The sequence below is a fragment of the Trichoplusia ni genome, chromosome 19 (assembly GCF_003590095.1).
Source record: "Trichoplusia ni isolate ovarian cell line Hi5 chromosome 19, tn1, whole genome shotgun sequence".
NCBI lineage: Eukaryota > Metazoa > Arthropoda > Insecta > Lepidoptera > Noctuidae > Trichoplusia > Trichoplusia ni.
Genome location: NC_039496.1, coordinates 3,963,161 through 3,985,796, shown reverse-complemented (window position 1 = coordinate 3,985,796; position 22,636 = coordinate 3,963,161). Strand labels below are relative to the sequence as shown.

The window sequence follows — 22,636 nt, the reverse complement described above, 5'->3', positions numbered from 1 at the left end:
GATAAGCTATGTCAGTGTATGTTCTAGCTAGAATACTCTTCATTCCTTAAACAGTTTGAAGAACAGTTATAGAGACACGAAAGTATTAATTGTCTTAACTCCCTTAATTCATAATGTCGTCAAAAACTCCTTGTAAAAATATGTTTGTTCCAGGTGTCATCTTTCCTGGTCTTGGTGAGACCTTACCCAATGGTTTCGAGCTCCTGGAGTTAACACCCACAGGATTACCAGCAGACCTCAACCATGGGTCAATGCGGTCACCAGAATGCTTCCTATGCATTCGGCGGGGCAGGGATCGATCACCTCTTGTCGATATCGGTAAGACTAATATAATATGTTTGTTTAGTTGGATAAATGATTTTGTCCTGCACATTTATCGTATTTATCTCAACCCATAAATAGTCCACTACTTGTTTTTCGTCCGTTTCGTTTGGATATCGAAGTCATAAACTGTTAAAAGGTATTGCTAATGCTAATGCTTCGGCTAAAAATAACCACAGCCATATCAAGAATCAAGATTAACTTAATTTATTTTTAATAATTGACGTCAGGAATAGTTAATTTGATAAATCGTATAAAGTTTTTATTTTATACCAAGTAATTGGATTACTACTTCATCATCATCATCCGAGCCACTGGACGTCTATTTCTGTGACGTCATGTATCTCATACACAGCATGTCTGAACTAAATAGGGAATAGTATTAAGATATTCATCTACACAGTTAACCGCCTACGTTCGACTAATCAAACCAATCACTCTAACAATGACCGAGCCACTCTAGCCTCGGAATAAGAACAAACGAGCATCGTCGTATATTTTATCAATAGAAAGAAATATATCTTGATAATATACTACTACTATAGAAAATAATAGCAATAAACTTTCTTCTAATCCTATTAGTGAATGTTTTACAAATGATCCTAATTTGTACAAATAAACATGTATCCCTTGGGCTATATCGACTGGCGTAGGATGTACACGGTCCTATTATGATAATGGCAGATGAAATGAGTCATACATGCATACCAATTTTTTTTATAATTGGGAATGATAAGACTCAAAATAGCGACTAGAATTACAAAACCAGTGTTGAATTTATCAAATGTGAGAAGAATGAGATCATTGGTATTTTAATGTTTTTGGTGTTTAAGTACCTACAACGTATTAAAGCTGCGACTGAAACTTAAATACCTTATCATTTTTTTGGTAGGTAGAGTCAATAGAATATACTTTCCGATTGCCCAAATAGTAACTTTCCGTTTTAGAAAAAATGCGAACAATGAGACCCCCATTCAATTCTCGTAAGCGTACAAAAATAGGTTATTATGAAAATAAATCAATTTACGTAAAAAGTTCCGAAAAAAACATGCCAACAACTTCGAGATGAAAACTGGTGAACCGTAAAAAGTAATACAATTAAGAGTTGGGCCCAACTTGTACGTTACATTAAAAAAAAATGTCACCTTGAACCTTGGCAGCTTTCCACCCATTATGGTGGTTGCGTTTATGACATTTTGATGTTAAGCTGCTGAAATATTCGTTTTTAAACTGATTTGTTTATTTATTTGCCTCATTGCAACGGGTCTTCATTTCCACGATGAAACACTACTTAAAGTCTAGTCTAATTTCAAGATTTTACTAATAATTTCCCTACTAAATTAGCCGTGTCTGAGCGTAAAGTTATCTCATTAAATTTGTTTTCTTCAAATCAAAAAATGCATGATATTGGTATTACTTTATCAATTCGAGTTCACTGATGGTCAATTTGCTGTTACCTGTCCTTTAATCTAACTATTCTGTCGTAATAACAGCCTACTTTAATCCCCAATAAATTATTCATGAGCGGAAACGTTGGTACTTCGAGACTTATACACACATCCGATTTCGATGTGATTGTTGCTTATACTAGACATAACCTTCTACAAATCAATGGTTTGAGCTTTTAAATTATTTAAAAAGATATTGTTGAGTTCTATAAGATTCCAAATACAGACTTGGTAACCTCAATTCAATGTCCGAATGAAACGAGAATTAAAATAATGAAAGAGAATTTTGTACGATATTATGACTAAACTAAGATCTAGGTTAATATGACGTATACGATTCTTACAATCTAATAAATAACTAAAATATGAACTTTTAAAACTATGATCTTGACAACAATAATAGTATTTGCTAGTATGGCTGTAATATTAGTACTTACACTAAACTACGCATGGCTGTCTTTACAAGAAAAAAGCTTATAGCAACCTCTCATCTCAACGTAAAACCGAAATTCCTCATACTCTACATAGCTTAGATAAAAGCTTTCATATGTAGCGCGTTTCTAAACGATAAGTTTCAACGCAAATTTTATTGTTCACAACTATGACTCTCCGCGGACAAGTTTTGTCATATAAACAAGGCTATCAAATACGGGTCACTGATTCTCGATGGTCACACTAGACTAGCAAAATGTAACTATTGTATAAACTCTAGTTCATACGGACTAGACTTCGTCCATAACAGCATTTTTAACACCCCTCCGCCTTGGTGAAACATAGCGAGGCTTAAAGCCAAGTACTCCTATTCCCCCGCCAAAGTTTTAAGCTTTTTTCTAACATACTTTTAGGTCTAGAAATCGCGCGCTTAACGAATACTCTTTTTACAACTCTATCATTCCTTACATAACCCCCCCCTCCGAAGTATCACGTGACTAGTGGACGGCTGCCTGTAATGTCCGGGTAGCGATTTCGTAATAGATTAAGATTAAACTCATCATCATTTGGATTGAATGATACCATAATCTGCCTAAAAAGATATCACTGTGTAACGTCATCTAAACAATGCAAATCCATCATAGCCGTGTAAATTGGGTTAAGTATATCAGAGATACCTCATAATATTACTGATAAGGATAAAGGGATCGGTATAGTACGGAGTTACTGAACGGAAGCTAAATATTTGATCATGCGTACTACGTACATGTGTATTTGTATGCTTGTCCGATTTAAACTTTGCTCGACACCTGCATCCTGTTACTCTATCGAGAAATAACTTATTTTGTTTTGTTATCCTACTAGTCTATACTAATATATAAAGCTGAAAAGTTTGTTTGTTTGTTTGAACGCGCTAATCTCAGGACCTACAGTTCCAAATTGAAAAAATCTTTTTGTGTTGAATAGACCATTCATGGAGAAAGGCTTTAGGCTATAAACCATCACGCTGCGACTAATAGGAGCTAAGATACAATGGAAAGTGTGAAAAAAACCGGGCAGGTATACCTAAATCATAACTTATATCTCCTACCCACGGGGACGAAGTCGCGGGCAACAGCTAGTATTATAATAATAATGTAAACGCGAAAGTTCATATGTATGGATGATTGCTCCTCTTTCACGCAAGAACTGAACGGATTTAGACGAACCAGGATTAACAAATAGGATACTTTTTATCCCGATTTTATTTCTCGTTTGATCATATTGCACTAGCGGGCGAGCTCGCGGGGAACAGCTACTAATTTATAGTATCAACAATAAGGACCTGTGGTCTATGTTATATTGTACCTACTGTAAAAAATGTAATGTAAAATGGATCTTTTTTCTGACTGCTGAAATAGGAATTCTACACTGCTGTAAAGGCACATTTAACTCCGTAAAGATATCTTAATATGTTCTTGTGTAAAGCGCTGGAAGGTCAACCGTATATCTACTTATATTATTTACACCAGCCCTCTAAACCGGTGACATTTCTACAAACCTTTCGATTGACCACGTGACAAGTCTGAGTCACGTGATTTCTCATAAAGAAATGTCATGACCGTACATTGGAGCGATTTCTATCATCGTCATTGTATTAATACATTATATTATGTGGACGGATATTGGATTTCTTAAATGTCAAATGTGATATCCGACACTTCCATTAGCCTACACGGTTTACTTCCAAGTATTTTTATATCGACGTTCTGTTTACCAGCTCGAGTGTTGTATACCTTATCAGATACGAAACTTGCTTGTTTCGGTTTATATATTTATCAGTATATCACGACTGATTCAGTTCAATATTATTGAATTTTTGCAAGGTGTGAGGATGATTTTTTGTAAATGATGTCAAATTTTTTGGTTATCTCCATTATGCCATAGAAATTTAGGTCAATGAACTCGTGAAGTCTAACGTTACGTAACATTTTCGGATATTACATGAGTATTTGAATTTCGTATATTTACACATCTAATATACGACGTCTTTTATGTCTTCCACTTATACAGCTCACCGCTGAAGTCTTCGACACTTTTATATTTCAATCGTTGAGTAGTTGATATTCATATAAACGAACAATGTTTTTTATCATGAGTTTAACTAAAATAACGTCATCGCCATAGTAACTTACCTTTGTAGAAACACAATCATCGAAGATTTTACTTTAGAGATAGGTACTTAAAACATAATATGTACAAATATAATAGGGAACTTCGACATCGCATAGATCACCGGTGAACAACGTACTACTAAACATACCTTTCTGACTTTCAGCCTTTCAAGTGCTAAGAGTACTAATCTTGCTTAGGTCTACGATTAGCACTTAAAAGGCTGAAAGTAATCAGCACTTAGCAAGCGATGATGGGCGGTACTGGGTCGCTTATTTGATTAAATGGATTGAATTCAAATATTTGTTTTTGCAGGTGTCATGTACGAGGGTAAAGAACGCCTCATGGCCGATGCTGAGATGGTTCTCCAATCAGTCGGTGGTCGTCTCGCGAACGTCAACAATTCAACAGCGAAAACCTTCATTACGTATCGCCGGGCGCACACCGGGGCCCCCTGTAACGCCCTGGTCGTTGTCGATGTGTGTGTCATAGTAGCTAGCAAGGGAGAATGCCCTCCACACGCATTCTGTATGATCCCTAAGAATTTGAATAAAGGTAAGTTGGTGTCAAACGCTTTTATAGCTCATAAAAGCGTAGTAAGAAAATACCAGCAAAAAAACATCACTTTTTTCTGTAGTTTCCCAGTCATATAAATTATAACTTAATGAAGCGTGATGAAAGTTGTTAATAATGCTTATCTGAGATAATTTAGACAGAAACAATAAAATTTCTACTATTACACAATTCATTGTTGCTCTACGTTTAAAGATAAGATAAAGAATATTAGAAAGAAATATTAGACGACGGAACATCTAGTAGTTGGATAAGAAAGTCAAATTTGACAAAATATACCTAGAAAGAGGATAGCTGCACCCAATACTTTACTAGTCAGAGTGATGAAGCCCTTTTTGATAAAATGAACGGTGTAACAAACACTTTAACCTATTATCAACTTTCTTGAAATATTTGATAATTGAATATCATATGGTACAAAATTAAATATTAATAACGGCTTGCCGTTAACTACAAACCTGTCCTTGGTAATTAAGCCTCTTTAAAATAAAGCATTGTGTATCAATAATTTAGTTCAATCGATTTCATAATTGCTTTATTTTAATTATACCTTTAAATAAATCAAGATGACACATGGTTTTAAGCATACATTCGTAAAAAACTTTTATGTGGAGTTAATGAATCAACTTTGTACTTACTCCATATATTTATTTTAGTTATTATGAAGTGGCACTTAGGCTACACTCGTATAACACTATTGGGAGATAGCCGATTCTTCTTATCGCATGGTTGATGTAAAACCTGACGTCACAGCTTACACCGAACGTAGGCCTCTGACGTATGCTTTACGCACCTTTAAAATATTCTTAACAGTTCCCTTACCTTATTTTCCTTTACCTCTGTTAACAATTGATAATTACTTTGTAATACGCATATGAATTCGAAGAGGCATTGGTGCCTGCCAAGGTTCGAACCTACGGCTTTTGACTTGACAGATTTGAATCGAGTTATTTCTTTAATTAGCCTCAAGACATTTTAGTTCCTTGTCATATTTACTCGTCAAAATCGAACTTATTGGCTTATTTTTTTAATTACATTGATTTGACATAAGCAAATAAGATTGACGGTACTCGTCCTACAACTACATAAATACATATAGTGCCACTTCCCTCTACATTTCTGTTCCGTCGTATGTAGTCACACATAATGAGATAGTAATTAATACATTCCAGGTTTAATGGGCAGTGATGTGTTTCTGTGTTACAAGAAGTCAATGAACCGTCCACCGCTAATTGCCTACAAACCCGACGTACTATTCAGGTAATGGAACTTGCAATTTAACTTTCATTAACTTTGTTTGATTTCCTTTTGTTTATCCAATCATTTTTTGGTAGGAGAAATAAAAGTCCAAATCAAATTAGTTGAAACTATTTTACATTAAAAATTAATAATAATAGCACAATAAAAACAGACGTTTAAAAATATATACTTACGAATTATTTCATGTTTTTCAGGTATCCAACGGTAGAACGGCGGAATTTATTGTTTCCTACATCAGTGCCTCTTTTCTGCTTACCGATGGGTGCAACCCTAGAACTATGGCCTAACAACGCGGCGATGCCTAAACCCGTATTTTCTACTTTTGTTTTAACTGTCGCGGATGCTACTTATAAGGTAACTGATAACTTCTCATCTTTCAACAAAAAATGTTTAAAAAGTAGTTTCTGGCTGTTTCTAATATTCTATCGACGAATTTGGCAACTGGAAGTAAAATTATGGCATATGTGCTATGGATTTACTTTCAAAATTCCATATCTAGTAGTTAAATCCATATATACGTTGAATACTGAAAACGGCAACGACAGTGCGAGTAATACCATACAAGTTGCTGTACATTGCCTGCTACGCTAGTCGCTGATTGATTTTACATCAGAGATCCGCCGCAATCTACTAACCTTGTATAACATTTCTCACATCGTCCACATGAGGCTTAAAGCTATTGAAATTACACTGGATAGCTAAGCACTAATATTCGTTAACATTTTCAACAAAAAACTTTTTACACTTTAACCGTAGCGTCGCGTCACGTACTGTCGAGAGCAAAAACTCCTTTTAAAATATTTCAGTTCAACCAAATAATAAAATGAGCTTCAAAGCGTGTCAACGTATTTTGGAGATGGTTTTTTTGTTATCATTTATTATTGAGTTATTTTAAGAAGACGCGGAGTTATGTCAACTTATTTTCGGTACTTTACGGATCTTACCACGCAATTTAAAGTAATATTATTGCTAGTGTGAAAGAGAGGTACTGCTCTAGATTGTGTATTGTGCTGTCACGCATCCACAACCATAATAAAGACTCAGATCGTTTTGATATTATAGTTTAAAAAATATGGATTGGATTTCAATCGAAATGAATGCAAAGTTTCGCTATGTACCTGAAAAAAAGATTTCTAATTTAGCCCCCGTAATTCAGTATCCACAATTTTATTTTTTATTTTTAGAGTGTCTTAATATCTTCTTCTAATCTTCTTATATATAAAATTCCCGTGTCACGATGTTAGTTACCGTACTCCTCCGAAACGGTTCGACCGATTCTTATGAAATTTTGTATATATGTTGGGTAGGACTGAGAATAGAACAACATCTATTTTTCATACCCCTAAATGACAAGGGTTGCCCGCACTAAAAGTTACTTTTTATTTTTAGGACGAAATTTTTATTTGTATTTTTTTATAATGTAGCATTAAAAAATACATCCAACTAGAAATAATTTATTAGGCTAAACAACGTTTGCTGGGTCAGCTAGTAAGTAGATATAACTAAGGATAAAATTGTTGTATTGGTTAGAAATAAAACATCGTTCGTTTACAAAGAAAGATTTGTATCAGATTTGTGTAATATCTGAACATTGAAGCGCGAGTAATAGAAAGTATATTTTATAATTGGTAGCCAGTGGCTTACGGGGACGTTAAAATATAAAAAATTAATAAATCATTTTTTTAAATAATAGTAGCTAATAATACTCAGCAGTGGACGGCGATAGGCTGAGATGATGATGATGATGAAGATGAATAATACTCAATAATTGCAGCCTGCGCAATATATTTTTCCGGCACATGTAGAGCTATATTGAGTTACACAAGCTCCGAGTTGCCGATTAAATTGTTTCTAAATCACACCCTAACTCAAAAGTAACACCAGCTAACTTCCAATCTGCAGGTATACGGCTCAGCAGTGACGTTCTACGAGAGCTTCCCGCACTCGTTGCTGACGGCGGAGCAGATGGAGCAGCTGGGCTGGCGCGACGGCGTGTCGCACTCCACGCACTCCGTGTTCGCCATCAAGTGCATCTGTCTGCTGTCGCGGTGGCCCTTCAGCGATACCTTCGAACGGTGGCTGTTGTATATATTAGTGAGTATGGTTTTCTTATCTCGGTATTATAAGAAATTTTCGTAGAACTGTGTAGGACCGTAGTATCTTTTGAGTCCTTAATGTGTTTAAGTTTAGGTTTTTGGGTACCATTCCTTAAAATCTAAACTTAAACAGTGGTAACCCATACCTATACGATATACGGTCACAAGCCTCTCCAAATGGAATGGTATATTATCAATATATTCAGACTACTGGACTCAGAACTAAACATAGCCTCACACCCCCAAGTTGCGCTACAACACCCGGTCCGACGCCTTCCGCATCCAGTTCGAGCTAGCTAAGGGTATATTATAAACTTATGGAATAATTTTAGACTTCTATATTTTGATGGAAATCAGTAGTGTATTAGAATAGACAAATAATGACAATGATGACGTATTAAGGCAAAAATACAATAGGAAGCAATAGTATTTAAGACATTAAAGAAAATGTTTGCTTTTTGCAGGAAATGTCGTGGAGTCAAGAACCGTTAAACATACCAATAGAAAGATACATAACACACTTATTAGAAGAAGTACCTTTTCCTGAACCAAGAATATTGTTGCAAGTAAGTTTTTATGACACAAAATAAAAATACATTTATAATACGTACGACAACAGTGAATGGCTCAGCAACAAATGTTAAAGATTCATATCTTAGGTGTATGTGTAAATCTTTGACATGATGCGTCTCCAAATACCGCATGCCTCATAGAATATTTGACATGTCATGGTAGGCACGATGGCAAAGTATGAAAAGCCGAAATGTAATTAGTCCATCAGATAAAACAAAATATTAGATACGAATCTCTTACTGCTTTTTCTAAATTAGTAAACGCGATATCATCCGGATTTTCCTTATCCAAAATTACCATTAAAGACTTCCAAAATGAATGTACTGAAGTATGACATCATCACGTCATACAATAAAAATATTTTTACGTGATGTTTAATTCCGTAAAAGGATATCTGTCTTATTTTGATCTTTTTGATAGTAATGAAAAATGTAATAAAGGTAGACACCATCATCATTATTTGATAAGACTATTACGTTAGGATCTATTATGAAAAGTACAAGTCGAAATAATCAGATACCTCTCTCGATAATAAACCGTATAAAAAGCTACAACAGTGTAGGCTTAATGAGCCTTTAGACATCTTCTGAGTCACTCTGACTCTCTCTTTTATTTTCACAGCTATCGCCCACAAACCAACACGATCGCGTCATAGTAACTCGACGTGATGACCAGCCACTAGTCCGAAGCGGCGCCAGTTTCAGACAACTACTGTTGAACCTTGGCCCAGACAACTGTTTACTAGTATTAGCCTTAGCTATTACTGAACAGAAAGTACTTATACACTCGCTCAGGTAAGATAGTTGATGTATATTTTAATAAACATGTAATATAAAAAAGTTCCCTTCAATAATAATACCTAGCTTACCAATGAGGCCTTACCATAGCATACTTTTTTTATTTTTATATTACGTGACGTGAATGTGTGGATTTTTACATTGATTTTCTTTTATCACCCACTTACCTAACTTACTGGCAACTGTTATATATTGTAAAGAAAAAACCCTTTTTTAGTAATATAAATACGTTACATGTTTATATGCAAAATTGATAAAAAGACAGTAAGTTACCACATAATTATTCATGTATATATTGGGCTAACACGAAATGGAGGAAGATAGAGAGAGGGATAGATTGAAGTGCACTAACAAAAGTTAACTCTTCAAAGGATCAATCTCGCCAATTAAATGATAATTATTTGTGATGTCGATATATCAATTATAATAACTTTAAAAAATGAGTTAGTTATAAATTGTTTTTTCTTACTTAGACATCATTTACTGTTTTCATATTATACCAATTAATTATTTTACAGGCCAGATACCCTTACAGCAGTTTCCGAAGCAGTATCAAGTCTTCTTTTCCCATTCAAATGGCAGTGTCCATATATACCACTCTGTCCATTAGGTAAGCAAATACATACCTATTTACTTAAGAACTTTCAAACAAACTTGTTCCCCGTTCTACAAAAATACTCTTGTCCTAGAAAAGTAAAAATAATAATAATAATTACGCTGTTATTTGTATGCATTAGATCATTCAATGTGCAGATGTACGACCAATAAGAGCAAGTTGCAATAGCCAACTACGACACATAAATATAACAAAAATCCTTAACTTGTCTCTTATTTTTTATGTTCAGGTTTAGCAGAAGTATTACACGCGCCGTTACCGTATCTCATTGGTGTAGATTCACGGTTTTTTGATTTATATGAGCCACCGGCCGACGTCACGTGTGTTGATTTAGACACCAATAATATTACAGTGAGTACTATTAAGTTATCAGAAACTAATTTAATCTTGCCTAAGGAAAAAACCATAACAAAACCTTAATTTCAGATATGTGAATCACAACGACATATTTCTCTGAAACTGTTGCCGAAGCGACAAGCGAGGGCGCTAAGACAAACTTTAGATTTACTCTATGGAAATATTCGACCAGGTACTCTTTTCAAATTAATTACATCAAAAGACGTAAAGACTTAGCAATGAAGTCGTGGATCACATACGTAATTTTCGATGACGATAATACAACATTTGTGTTTGATTATAGCATCTCCCGTACACCATGCCAGTGAAGCTAAATACAACGGAGAACCTACAACGAGTTTAGATAGAGACTTCCAGAAAAGGAAAAAGGAGGTAAGGTTTAATCTAGTATCAAAATTCAGAAATTACTGAGGTATTAGATAGAGAGATCATGAAGACAAATTAGGAGGCCTTTGCCCAGCTATGGAATCTGGCTGACTACAAATGTAGAAAACACTAAGATAATATTTTATTATTAGTATATTCTTGAACTTTACTAATGTACATGGCCTTCAAATGACAATATAAGACACGTAAAGGGCGTCCAGGCGCCGCAAATAAAACCCATAGAACAAAAACAGTTTTATTTCAGTTTGTAATCCGTTTCCATTGATCGTTACAGCAAGCTTTAGAGTTGAAAATCCAAGAAGCGTTCCTACGTTTCATGGCGGTTACGTTACAAGGGTACCGCAACTATCTCATACCCATTACGAAGGCGCCCACTGTTGGGACCACGGACCCGCACGCTCTGTTCCATATGGACGCGTTTCTACGGTCGAGGGATAAGGTATAACGTGTTATATTACTTATTGGAATATCCTTGATGTTAACCTATTCAAGCTCACTTAGGTTATTGGCATTCTAAGCTTTATTTACAGTGTCTTTTCAGTTCTATTCCATGTTAATGATATTTTGGTACTGCACTTGAGTCATTAGTTATGTAAAAAAACGCTTCTTGAGCGCTTGTTTTTTGGCTTACTAGATATAAAAGGATTTTCATTTTGATAATGTCAAAGATTTGCTCAATTTCGTTCTTAAAATGGAAAAATTGTCCTGGATCAATTGGTTAATTTTTAATACGACCCGCAATTTCAAGTTAAAATCAGTTTTACAGTCTTTTATCTTGTCTTCTCTCTTATATTCACTAAAGTTAACTGTAAATTGCATGTAGTTGGTTAGTGGTGTTTCTAATAAAAAAGTGGAAAACCATTTCATTAACGAAAACAGCCTATTACCCATCAGAAGATGTCGCAGGGAGAAATAATTAATTATTATTACTACATTTAACACAAAATTTTCTTTACAGACCCACCAACGTTTTTACAGCCTAATGATGCGTACACAAATGTTCACCCGCTTCATAGAGGAGCGCTCGTTCGTGTACGAGCCCGACCAGGGCCTGACGTTCTTCGACGAGTGCATCGAGCGCGTGGCCGCGGGCGACGACCAGCTGCTGGGCATGGACACCGGCAACGCCTCCGAGAGGACCGCCTTCGTACTGCCGCCGGACCCGCCCGACCCGGGTGAGGGGGACTAGCTCTTCATTATTGTTGTTATACGATATTTTTTTTTCTTCAAAAAAAAAACGACTCCCACAGTATGGAATTTAATCCTTGTGTTGCTTTTTGGGGGGTTTTATAAACATGCAAATCACACAAAAGCACCCAGACTCGGAACATGCATTCGTGGAACACGCAAAAGCTTGTCCTACGCGTGGATCACACCCGTGACATGACCCGCAAAGTAGGTTTGGTGTGGTGAATACTTACTGAATTTGTGGTTGTCGTTGTTAAATCAATTAATTATGTTTCGTTTGGTTGAGTATAAAATTTGAGATTTCATAGGTTTATGATTTGTTTTTCGAATTCTGATTTGTGCTGATCAATGTTTATTTGTAGTCAGTTGTAAGCTATCGATAAAGCGTGTTTATAAAAAAGAATGCTTTTTACATCTAGGAATAACATAGTAAAGTCAACAATTACGCTCAAAAAATATGCACCGACAAAGCATGTATCTGACTGACGTCTACCTCCATTCATTGCTATCGTCTGAGCTTTAGCGGTTTGGTGAGGTAGCGATGAACCACACCGTCGCGCCGCGCCGCCGCGCCTGTATGCTGTGTATACTGGAGTGGTGCGGGCGCGGCGCTGCGGGCGCGAGCCTACACACAGCATAGAGGCGCGGCGGCGTCGTGTGCAGGAGCGCTATCTGGGGTCTCTGGTGGTGTCGCGACGCTACAACCGCTCTTTCATTGCAGAGGCCACGTACTCGTACTCCAGCTTCTCGCTGGACGACACGCTGATGTCCAGCTGCGGGGGCCGCGCGCGGGCGGCGGCGCTGCTGGCGCTGCCGCCGGCCGCGCTGCACTCGGCGGAGTCGCTGACGGACGCCGAGCCCATGGCCCGCCGCACCAAGCATGAGATAGCCGCCGCGCAGAGGTACGCACTACACACCACACGCTATGTCCAGCTGCGGGAGCCGCCTTATTTCATACCCAATCAAAACTTTAAGTTTATGTTTATTTAACATACAATACATGGGCTGGTTCCATGTGGCCCAAGACAGAGAAGTGGAAGGATTTGAAGAAGGTAATTTCCCAGCACTAAGCAATTTCCCAATCACCATTTTTTTTCTCATTTACAGATTAGCCCGGAAAGCGAGTTTATCAGCGGAGGCGTGGGCGAAATGCTTACTCGGCGCTTGTTACTCGCTGTACTTCCTGTCCCTGCCGTGTCGCATGATGCTGAGTAGAGGGAAAGAACACGCCACGTTGAGATCAGCGTATGAGTTACTTGAACGTGCCACGAAATTGAAAGTGCCTTGTGATGAGGTAAGTTTTTTTTGTGTAATATGCGATTTAAACCCGTTAGTAAGTAAATTATGTTTGAATCTATCATTAAAAAAAATATTTTGATCTGTAACGTTCATAACACAATTTCGGAGTTACTTTATTAATTTCAAGATCAACCAGTTCTCTTTAACATGTATGTAACCACGTTGGATCCTGTAATTAACAGTGTTAATTATTATCTTGCCACACATTACTTCTATCAATCAATTCAGCCTATCGCCGTCTGCTTTTGGACATGGGTCTCCTTCAAATTGCGCCACAACACCTTCTCCACATACAACAATGGTCAAAAATAACATTCTTATTTTACAATCCAAGCAAACTCAACAAAATCCTCCTTAAAAACAATTTACACTTTCAGGTGTGTTACCGCGTCATGATGCAGCTATGCGGCAACCACTCGCTACCAGTATTGGCAGTACAGCTGTTGTTCCTAATGAAACGCGCTGGCTTACAACCTAACGCGCTCACCTATGGGTACTATAATCGATGTGTGCTTGAAGCCACCTGGCCTCAAGATATGCCCAGGTATGCGAGTTTTGATTATGTTTTAAATATAATTTTATCTAAATACTTTATTTTCTTGAGATTTTTCAACTGATCCTGTAATCTTTTAGAGGGTAACAAAAGTTAACAGCTTAAATTCAAATGAACTTTTAATATATAAAAATTTTACTTACTTTATATTTATGTGACAGACTATGAAACTTGACAAATAATTACAAGTAGCTTTGGTTGCAATCCTTTTACAATAAGGATTTTAGGCTTGTAATTTGCTAGTAACATTGAATTAAATAAATGAATTTCAATTAACCTATATATAAAAGTTTAGTAGGTGATGTAATAACCCCTTGCCTTGGTCCGGCAGCGGCGCGCAGCTGCTGTGGAACAAGCTGCGCATCGCGGTGGTGGGCGCGGCGCTGTTCCGCAAGGCGGGCGCCACGCGCGCCAACAGGAACCTGCTCAGCTCGGCCGCCGCCGCTGGTGAGCCACTACCTACTGTATACAATGTGGAACAGAATAAACGCAGTTCCTTGATTTCTTCCTTCATCATTATCGATAACCTTTACTATGGCATGAATAATGTAAAAGCAAAAAAAAATTGCGCCCAGATATGTACGGAAATTTTGAGTTTTTTCTCGATTATAGTATTATTCCAATGATAAAAGAATGCAATTACATTATTAAAAAATTGTAAAGATTCTTAACAGATCCATTACTACATAAAGATTGATCACAAGTTCCTCTCGGCAACCCAGCTTTGTATGTTCATCCATCTACTATATTATTAAATTCATGTTGCTATGTAGGCAGCAGTACGTTGCCGCGCGTCCGCTCTGCGGCGGCTGTGGGTGAGGGTGCAGAACTCGCGGGACTCGCTAATATAGCTGCCTGCGACCCCGGGAATAGTCGGACTAGCTTGGACTCCGGTAAGTCTATATTAATATTGTATTATTTTAACAATAGGTCATTGACACTGCACGGATAGCAGAGTGGCTGAGGTCATCACGCCAAACCCACCATGTGCTTACGTGTCGCGGGTTCGATCCCCGCTTAGGACCAGCGTTTGTGTAATCCACGAATGCTTGTTCTGAGTCTGGTGTCTTTGTGCATATGAATTGTATGTTTGTAAACTCTCCCGCGATACAAGGATTAAGTTCCTTAATGCGAGAGGCGTTTTTTTAAAAATGAATAAAAAAGTTACATTACTCACATAGATTTGACTAGTCGGATGGCGTAATTTGTATTAATGGATGTGATTTGTATTTTTTTAATAATTCTAAATTATTAAAAAAATATATTTTAAAGCCTTGACACAAGAGTAATATCTCGCATTCCGCTTATGTCTACGCCTATCTGATATGCCCTGGCCAGCATGCGAGCGCGAGGCGGAGGCCCGCTGCAGCGCGTTCGAGGCGCTGGTGCGGCGCGGGAACATCGTGCGCGGACACACCACGCGCGGACACGCTCACCACATCTGCCAGGCCGCGGGGATACTCATCTCAGGTACCACTCATGTATTTGCTATGAGTTTATGTACAACTAGATACTAGGAAAACGACAGAAATCAAATTAATTTTCTAGTATATCGTCATTATGATATTACAGGTTAAAGTAAGATTGTAAAGTGATTTTGAAAGCGAGATGCTTTTGTATCGTATAGTTTGATTGATGTCTCGTTACCAGAACTAACAATCTTTTAAAAAAGTGATGATATGATCTCCATAACCCAGAAAAACCGTCAACTTTTTATATTGTTTTTATCAGGTGTACCGTCAAACCCAGACCTCAGCGACACAGCCAGACCAAGAAGTAACTCGCTCAACAGTAAAGAGTCAAGTACACCTATTCCTATACCAGAGAAAAGACAGGTAATTTTAATTTTTGACGCCATTTTCTTTCATTATTATAATTGTTTGAATATAGTTGTATGTTATATTATAATTTATTTTTGTTTTCAGACAATACACGTAAGCCCAGATAGTCCGTCCGACTTGCGAATCTTGACTCGTTCAGAGAGCTTCGCTGGTGATGCGCAAATCGTCCAACAAATACAAAGGCTGGCATTTTCTAATGGTTCGTTATTTCGGTTTTCGAACTCCCATTATTATTACACACATATTACACACTACGCTTTCAGTCCTAAACAAAGCAAAGCTTGTGTTATAGCTAACAGACATAACGTAAAAATATTAATTATGGTATAAGTAATCTTTAGTAGCTAAACAAGTTTTTAGATCTGGGCAGTATTTACAAAGCTCTCATTAAAATTTCAGCAGGAACCCCTACAACGAAATCTCGGTGTTCGAGGACACTAAGTTTCCCTGAAGAACCGGAGACTGAAACTACTGCAACGATTGATGTACCAGATGCAAGTAAAACCTCACCATTAAAGTGAGTATTAATACTTGTTTGTTTACCATTGTATATATTTGTAGGGATGTAGATTGGATAAAATTTAAAAATCTCAGTGACCAAACATGCTTGTACAACTTTTTTCCTAACAGTGAAGACATGTTTTGTTTCTTTTTTTGGCTCATAATATAAGACACTTATTTTGATGGCTATTATAGTTCCAATAAAAATTAAAGAAGTCTTTATCGATGTTTTTTTACTAAAATGTAAAAATGTGAGGATGTTTCTGACGGAGGAAAAAGAAAAATTACTATTAGATTTGTTACTACGCGGATGGAACAGCGATAAACATAAAATGAAAGTATTACTGGCAGGTTTTCATATCTTCCAAAAGTACGTGATCAATATAAGTACTATTAAGTTAGCACAATGTGTGTGCTTATGTACGTACTCGTCCGCAGAGTGTCAGCCCGCACGCCGGTGCTGAGTGACGACCCGCTGGGCGCGGCTGTCGCAGGCCGCGCCCAGCCCCGCGCCCGGCCCGCGCCCGGCCCCGGCCCCGGCCCCGCGCCGCCCGCCGAGCCGCTACTCCCGCGCCACGAGCTCAGCGTCAGCCCCAAGCTGTTCCACCGCCGCAGCAACTCCTTCCAGGACGAGCCGCCGCACGACCACGCAGGGTATACACCTTCCTTTACTAGAACTTACCCATTGCACTTGCTAGCCTAATGTAAACCTTATAGTTCGCGCGCGTTTGCTAGTCGACCCTTGTAGCTTGTGAGCAACGTTACGTGAGATTAAATAAATGGTTATCAACAACAATTCAGATGCCACATTTCATAGAATTGGAAATGTCATTTTGTGGAATGTTTAGATAAATAGACACCTTGGAAGGTTATTTTTTTAAATTCAAGTCCTTTTCCGAATTCCGCAGCTAGACTGCTACACTCATAATCACAGTGAACATGACTCAAAACAGTTTTACAAATCTATTTCTTTTTATCGCGTAACCATAAAAATCTGTTTTCGACTTATCGAAAGGTAGTATTGAATCAAAAGCTCAACTACACATTTTGTTTTTTTTAAATGTAGTATATAGATAGATAGATATAGCTATATATAAATATAAATACCTGCACGCTGCACGTACCTACTATAAATCCCAAGTACTATGTATCCGCAACCCCCTCTCTTCTATGACACTGCGCCCCGCTAACGTTCCGTATCGCTAGAGCTACGCTCCGTTGAAACACGATAACCTCGATAGTTTCCTCTGCGTAGGAAACTGCACAGAAGTGAGACGGTGCCAGCAGGGACTGTGTCTTCCGAGTCCTCGTGAGCCTCGGTAACACGCTCAAGATCAGCTTTCGGGTGAGTCGAACGTAACATACAATGTGTGATGAATGGGACATGGTCATGCAAGGTATTTATTGTAAAATGATCTTAAGTAAATTGTTTAGAGTTCAAAATTCATTGAGAATTATGGTTCTACAAATGACTTATTTCGACGGAGTTCAGTTCAAGACAAAATTGACCTGTATAAATATGCATCCTATATCAACTGAATAAAATCCCAAATTAAAGGTTTGTAAATATCTATTGCGTAATCATGTCCTATTTTTCTTAGTGTACTTAGACTTTTATTAGGAAATAATAATACCTAGTTTTCATGAGTGATTCTTGAAACAACTTTATAAAGTTTTTTGAATAGTACACTAAGATCTCGATGTGTATATACAAAATGATTGTCTTGTTTAGTTGTGTCACTGTTATGTTTTAGTTCACGATAATACATCTTGTTCAATACAAAGCATGTTTGTTTTATGGTCAAGAGAACTTGAGTTCTCTGCTATTTTTTTTGAACTTTTTAGTTAAGCCTTCGATATAGACTTTGTAGCATCTTTAAGTAAAATCTGTTATTAATAATTAATAAGTATTTAAATAGTATAAACCAAATATTTACTACTACTTACCCGATTGATATAAAATGAGGAATGAAGGATAGAGGAATTTGTGTGCTTGACTTGAGTCCACAGTCACTCTTCAATTCTTAAAAATGATAAAACTAAATCTAATCCCAAGAAAAGTCAAGAAACAAAGCAATAAAGACATAAGAACTTACTCATTGATGATGTATGTAATACATTATTTTAATAATATTTAAAGGTGCTACAAACGTCGTTTTTTATAATACAATAGCAATGTTATGTTGTTAACCGCACACACGCAGTACGCTAGCTCGTTTGTTTCTTAGACGCTATTCGCCCGCCAGACTGTCGTTGCGCAAGGAAAACATGAAACTCGGGAAGGCTATGATCGAGAATTACTTCAGGTGAGAATCTCGAAATATCCATTATTAAGATGAGGTTTTATCTCTGTTCTGTAATCTTCTGTGTATATTGTTTTAAATCGAAGAAGGTACTATGTTTATATTCGTTTATCTTCTTTACTTGTTACTGCTATGTGATTGGATTATTTTTATGAATGAGTAAAAAATATTTACCTGAAATGCTTAAAAGTCTAGACTCAATTTCACTTCATTTCTAGTATAAAACTAAAAGAACTCATTACGGTCTTCGGGTTATACTAAATAACCAATTGTAATAATTAACCATACTTACTTTAGATATACAATTTCTAGATCCTATTTCATTTCTATGAATTCTGTATTCTTCAGAACAGAGATAAATCCATCTAAACCCATATAAAGTAAACCAACTATGTAAAATAACCTCTGATATAATATAATTGAATTTGTAATCAAAAACGCAGCCTGAGTTTTTGTCTGCTGTAAGTATACATTCAGGGTACCTATAGACAATCATCTATAGAAAACGTTTTATTTAAATAACTCCCGTTTCTGCATTCCATCGTACATCGACATAACCAACATTGTTTGTAGGTGTATTGTTTTTGCATGGACATACATAGCTAAAATATTGTTTTTTTTCGTATGGAACATAGAGATATGGAGGGAAGTGTCTTTACTTATTAGTACTTACTAGAACCACTGTTGCTAATCTCAAATATGTATATAAAATAAATGGAACGAACAACTGACTCCAGTAAATATTTTACTTTTTGACACAATATACTCGTATGTAAATCCAGTGTTGACGTTGTGTCCTTTGTAAATTTTGTGGTCATAAATAGAAATAAATAATCATTATTAAGCAAAATCATACCTAATCTTGATTACCGCTTCTTTCTTCCAGCTCTATGTTCATAATATGACCGCACTGTTTTGTAAAATGCATGTTTTCAGTTGATTCTGTATATAGTTTACATGTCCAAATGTATTTTAAATGATCATTCACCTATAATTGGTTTTACCTCGATACGAGTCTAGTATTAATATTTCAGCCCGACAAGTATAGCCGGGAAAAGATCCAATGAGCTTCTTCAAAGTGGGCTTAGCAGTCTGAAGTCTGCAGCAACGAGTATGGCCAAGAAGTTCGATGAGATGAAAGAGGTTATATCAGCTAACTCTACTCCAGTGAAGGGAGCCTTTGGGAACGCGACCAGTGCGTTACTACCAAGTTTTATGGGAGAGGAGGATTCTACTGATGGATCGTCAGAGATTAATCCAGATGGTGGTGATTCATATCTTATTGAAGTAATATGAATTGTGTTGAAATGTAAATATAGTTGATAATGCTTCGCGCGGTTGATAAAAGGTTCTTCTAATTCGTGTCTAATTTTAATCCTTATGTCTCACATTTGGCGGTATATTTGGTCATGATGTTCGATTACAATAAATAAAATAGACAAAAAACAATTGTTGCTAAATAAGAAACTTCAAACAGTTTTTGAATTGAGTATATCCTACACAGTTTCATTTTTAACAGTTGTTTCAACATAGTCAAAAACATTTGAGAACGACTAAGCTGCGTGTCACTGTACGACGGATATTCGGAAAAAATGATCTATAAACTCAATACTAATTAATAACTATACTAACATAATATCGTTGCTTCTGACTATTGTCTCCACTTCATAAAAATTGAACTCTATATCCAGCCTTGTGTTTTCAGAGTGGGTCGGCGGTGTCGGTTTCCGCCGTGCGTCGAGTGACGCGGAGCTAGCTTGCTCTATGGAGCGAGGCTCGCTCGCTACACTCATGTCCCATCTGCCCGACAATCTGTACCCCGTGCAAAATGTAAGTAATCAAACGGTCATAGAAAATCAGAAATGAAAAAAGGTCTGGACTAGTCTGGAGCAATTTGGGGAAATGAAGTCATTAATTAGTAACATAAAGGATATACATAAGACATATCCCTTAATATTGTTGTTAAGAGGCAAACACTCATTATCAGTTCGCTTCGTTTTAAGGAGCTGTGTAAATATATTCTTTCTCTAAGCAAAATATTTGTATTATACTCTCAAACTAGTACATTATTAAGTATTAAATACCTTTTTCCATCAACAGGACACTTCATCAGAGAATTCATCAGTTGTCGTCCACTTATCATCATGTTCACAATGCCACCAATGCTTCGCATACCTATACGATGAGGATATTATGGCAGGATGGGCGGCCGACGACTCTAACTTGAACACTCGTTGTATTGCGTGCGGCAGGCATACCGTGCCCTTGTTATCTGTGCAGGTAAAACTAACGCCTTAAACGAAAACGAAACCGATTTAAGGAGAGAGTAGAATATTGAATAAATGATGAATTACCATTCCATAATACCTTTTGCCTCGTCTTTCTTTGACACGATCTTAAATCTACGTTTCTTTTGTCATGCATTCTCATCAACTACAACTTACTGTCATTTGATCATCTTGTTTATAAATATAAAATTTTAAACACATACGGGATATTGAATGATTGTTTTTGTTTCAGATAATCCGTTCCGACCAAAAACAAAGCGAAACATTAAGCGTGCCTTATTTAAACCCTCTGGTATTGAGGAAAGAATTCGAATCTATATTAGGTAAGTTACGACCTTAAACGGAAAACGGATTGAATTGTGCAGATATTCAGAGATCAAGTTTAAATTGCTTCAAATCTGATTATCTTTCTAGTTAGGTTATAAATAACTTTTGCCGTATAAAATTGTAGGTAGGGAAGGCGACACATGTTTAGCGGACCCCGGCTTCGTGGAATCACATCCGATAGTTTACTGGAACTTGGTGTGGTTCTTAGAGCGAGCCAACATAGAGAACCATCTCCCCGATCTGTTGTGCCCTGACTTCCAATCTAAGTACCAGAGTACAGATATGCTGCAAGATTCGGACAAGACTGGTAAGTACAAATTCAATTGTTAATAGTAAGGTAATCATTTTTTATGTTAGTTTAGAATAACGTGAAACAGAAGAATTTAGTAGGGATGGACAAATTCAAACTTGATCAATGACGTCGGTAGCGTAGTTCGGAAAGCATAACGTTGAGGCGGGGTTTGCACTTTAGAGTCCTGTCTGAGATTGAAATGATACCAATGTGTTTAATTGCAAATGTAGTAGAGATTGCTCAAATAGTGTTTGGCATACATGGAACGCAGAACTGTAGAAAATGAACTCTTCAGATGTGCCCGACATGGCTTTCAAAAGTAATATCTACGCATATATTATAAGATTGCAAGGCCTTCACGGTGACAGATGGTTCTATATTAACTTTATAACTTCTTATACAATCTCGAACAATAGAAACTTCAGTCGCAATAACGCGTATAATTACCAAAGTGCCTTCCTAATTCCTGACATCCCTTTCCCTTCCGTTCCCACAGTGCACTCAAGACGTTTATCATGCTCAACTGTCCGTATATATTTTACGACGTCCGTCGAAACAGAAAAAAAAACGCAAGAAATAATTTGAAGGCATTCATTTGTTAAGTATATCTGGATAGTGTTAGTATTTTGTAGTGTCCGACCGAAGGTTCGTTTGGCCGAGTTTCGCCTAAAAATCAAGTTTCGGCACCAGTTTCGGCTTCGGGCAAAATTGGCCGAAACTTTTGCCGAAACAGAAACTGATTTCGGAAGTTGTCGTGCACGCTCGCCTCATTTCGTTTCGCGCGGCAACGCTTTGGCGGACGCTCGCGCTCTCGGCCCCGTTCGGGAATTGTCGTGCGCCGTTCGGATAGCTCCGTATCAACAAAACTACTCCTAACTAATGCAGCATAATAGGTAAAATGCACCAAATTTCAGTATTTTAAGGAATTCTAAACTTGACCACGTGAGTTTCGGTTTCGACCGAAACTAAAGCAACGGCCGAATATTCGGTTTCGGTTACGGTCGGAAACCAGTTTCGGTCGGACTTAAGTATT

General features: G+C 37.1%; 1 pseudogene; it reads left to right on the top strand.

Annotated features, from left to right (window-relative positions):
• LOC113503543 overlaps positions 1-22,636 on the top strand; it is a 36,854-nt pseudogene that overhangs the window by 6,747 nt on the left and 7,471 nt on the right.